The sequence below is a fragment of the Marmota marmota genome, unplaced genomic scaffold (genome assembly GCF_001458135.2).
Source record: "Marmota marmota marmota unplaced genomic scaffold, marMar, whole genome shotgun sequence".
Taxonomy (NCBI): Eukaryota; Metazoa; Chordata; class Mammalia; order Rodentia; family Sciuridae; genus Marmota; species Marmota marmota.
In genome coordinates, this window is record NW_026000294.1 from 1,409,491 (window position 1) to 1,413,172 (window position 3,682).

The window sequence follows — 3,682 nt, forward strand, 5'->3', positions numbered from 1 at the left end:
CTGTGGGAGGGTCTGTCTGTCCATAAAGGTTACCCGGCAAAGTCTGATCTTTATCCAGCGCCCGATGGACTGCTGCTGGCCTGCTGGCCGGCTGGCGAAGCCTCCGGGAGGTCTTGAGTGGGGCTAGGAAAGACAAGCTGTGAGAGCTCAGCGACACATCCGGGTAGCGACTGAGTCCCACCCCATGGTTGGACGCAGTCTTCACTCGACGCCCCGAGACCTCCTGGGAAGTGGAGTTCCAGGGCCCGCCTAGCTATCAGCGAGTCACAGGCTCTTAAACCACACTTTAAGGACTACTTAAGATCCCAACCCCAGTACCAAATGACTTCTTTACCTTAGCGAAATGAGACCACTCTCTCCTTCCAGTCTCCAGAGCTCCACCGTGCCTGGCTTGAATGTTTCTTATTGTGAATGTGGCTTAGGAGAAAATTGCCTGCTGGGTAGACTATTTGTGGAGGATGCTCTATTAGACAAGACTGGAAAACTCAGAGGTCTGGACCTCTGACTTTTTCCCAAGACCAATATTAACATAGACTTAAGGACCAGAGAAGGTTTTTGAAAAAATGAAGGGGAAAAAATGAGGTAGTGAGGGAATTAGGGTTGCTTTTTGTTACCATATATTAGTTTGTATATGTTTTTTGTCCTTTTGGGGGGCCGGCGGAAAGGTACTGGGGATCAAACCTAGGAGTGCTTTACCATTGAGCTATACTCCCAGTCCTTTTATTTTTATTTGTTTATTTATTTATTTTTAAAGAGAGAGAGAGAGAATTTTAATATTTATTGTTTAGGTTTTTTTTGGCGGACACAGCATCATTGTTTGTATGTGGTGCTGAGGATCGAAGCCAGGACCTCTCAGGTGCTAAGCAAGCACTCTGCTGCTGAGCCACAACCCCAGCCTCTACAATTCAACAATTTTAGTATTACACTGTTTTAAAATTGCAAAATGTGTACAAAAATTTGCCATTTTAGCATTTATTTCAGTCCTTGGGATGGAACCCAGGGAATCCAGCATGCTAGACAAGCCCTCTACCACCTAGCTACAACTTCAGCCTCCCATGTAACCATTTATGTAGTTCAAAAGCATTGAATACATTCTTAAATTGTGCAACTATTACCACCATTTCTGAAATTTTCATCACCTGAAACAAATCCCTGTACATATTAAAAATAACTCTCCATGTAGAGCTCAGTGGTGCCATCTGTAATTCCAACACTTTGAGAGGCTGAGACAGGAGGATCACCAATTCAAAGCCAAACTCAGCAACTTAGTGAGGCTGTAAGCAACTAAGACCCTGTCTCTACATAAAACATAAGGGCTGGTGATGTGGCTCAGTGGTTAAGCAACCCTGCATTCAAACCCTGGCTCCACAAAAAAATAAAACTCCCTATTACCTCATTCCTTTCCCCTAGCCTTTGGTAACCTCTAATTCACATTTTGTTTATGAATTTGCTATTCTAGGTATCTCATATCAGTGAAGTCATACACTACATATTTGACTTTGTGTGTGGCTTATTTTACTTAGCAAATATTTAAGGTTTATCCATATTATACAATGTATCAGTACTCCCTTCCCTTTTTTGGTGGGGGAGTACTGAGGATTGAACTTAGGGACAGTTTACCACTGAGCTACATCCCCATCCCTTTTTTAAATTTTGAAATGGTCTTGCTAAATTGCCCAGGTTGGGCACAATCTTGCAGTCCTCCTGCCTCAGCCTCTCAAGTCACAGGGATTACAGGTGTGCCCTGCCACAGGCCTGCCTAGCACTTCATTCATTTTTATGGTTGAATAATATTCCACTGTATGGATACACGAAGTTTTGTTTATTGATTCATCTATTAATGGACATCTGGATTATTTGCACCTTTGGGATATTATCAATAATACTGTAAGGAAATCTGGCATTCAAGTATCTTGTTTCATTTTCTCCATTGTTTTTCACTGATTTCTACCTTTTATTTCTGTTCTTATCCTTTGAGTTTTATTTGTTCTTCCTTTTCTTGTTTATTAAGTGAAAACTGAAGTCATTATTTTGAGATCCTTCTTCAGTTCTAACAATGGTTTCTGGAGGGTTTGAGGGGGAATATCAGCTTGCTTTGGTTTTGAAAGCATCCTGAGCTGGGCATGGTTGCGCATATCTGTGGTCTGAAAACAATAAACATATTAATTTCTGGTAGATTTGTTTATGCTGGGGATTGAATCCAGTGCCTCACTCATACTGGGAAAATACTACTGAGCTGCACCCCAACACTCCAAATGAAGGTGTTTATTTGCTTTAGAAGAATTCCATAAGTTATGATATGGTTTTGCTCAGTTCAAAATATTTTCCTTCTTAAAAAATATTTTATTAGTTGTTGATGGACCTTTATTTATATTTGTATGTGGTGCTGAGAATCGAACCCAGTGCCTCACACATGCTAGAAGCACCGTACCACTGAGCCACAACCCCAGCCCCAGTTCAAAATATTTTCTAAGTTCTCTTTTGATTTCTTCTTTGATCCATGGATTATTTAGAAGTACACTGTTTCATTTTCAAGTATTTAGGGATTTTCCAGATCTTTCTTAATGAAAACTGGTTCAATTTCATTGTGCTCAGATAACTTTTCTATGTCTTGGTTCTTGTTGAATTTATAGACTTACTTTATGACCTAGAACATAGATTATTATGATAAACAGTCCATGTAACTGTGAAAAAAATGTATTTTGTTGTTGGATGGAGTCTTCTATAAATATCAACCAGATAAATTTGATTGATAGTATACTATATCCCTGCTTATTTTTGTTGTTGTTGTTACTGCAGATTGAACTCAGGGGCACTCGACCACTGAGCCACATCCCCAGCCCTATTTTGTGTTTCATTTAGAGACAGGGTCTCACTGAGTTGCTTAGTGCCTCACTTTTGCTGAGGCTGGCTTTGAACTCACAATCTGTTTGCCTCTGCCTCCTGAACCACTGGGATTACAGGTGTGCACCACTGTGCTTGGCTATCCTTGCTGATTTTATGCCTACTTGTCCTATAAGTTATTTGTGGGGGTGGTTACTGGGATTGAACCCAGGGGCATCCGGCTACTAAGCTACACCTCAGCCCATTTTTAAATTTTGAGACAAGGTCTAAGTTATTGAGGGTCCTGCTAAAATCCTGAGGCTGGCCTCAAGCATGTGATCTCCTGCCTCAGCCTCCTGATTTGCTGGGATTACAGGCACACACCACCATACCTGGCTTGTGTTTTTTTAAAAAAATTTTGTGGTGCTGGGGATTGAACCCAGGGCCTTGTGCACATGAGGCAGGCACAACTGAGCTATATCCCCAGCCTGTAATTTGATTTGTATATTTTTAAGTCTTTATTTAGGATAGTTAAGGCTTCTTCATTAATTTTTTTTTAAAGAGAGAGTGAGAGAGAAAATGAGAGAGAGAGTGAGAGAGAGAGAATTTTTTAAAATATTTAGTTTTTAGTTTTCGGCGGACACAACATCTTTGTTTGTATGTGGTGCTGAGGATCGAACCCGGGCCGCCCGCATGCCAGGCAAGCGCACTACCGCTTGAGCCACATCCCCAGCCCGGCTTCTTCATTAATTGACCCCTTAGTTGAAATTACATTCTTTATTCTTGGTATCTTTGCTCTGAAATCTACTTTGTCCAATATTACTATATTGGATTACTGTTAGCATGGTAACATCTTTTG

The 3,682-nt window shown here is 41.0% G+C and overlaps 1 protein-coding gene across 4 annotated transcripts in view; it reads right to left on the bottom strand.

Annotated features, from left to right (window-relative positions):
- LOC107155646 (rho-related GTP-binding protein RhoG-like) overlaps positions 1-185 on the bottom strand; it is a 9,258-nt gene extending 9,073 nt beyond the window's left edge. For 2 of the 4 annotated variants that reach the window (XM_048797176.1, XM_015501601.2), the window contains exon 1: positions 34-185. The gene's annotated coding sequence lies outside the window, so the exon portion shown is untranslated. The remainder of the gene's footprint in view (positions 1-33) is intronic. The other 2 variants (XM_048797177.1, XM_048797175.1) reach the window with 2 other exon arrangements.
- Between the last annotated feature and the right edge of the window lie 3,497 nt (positions 186-3,682).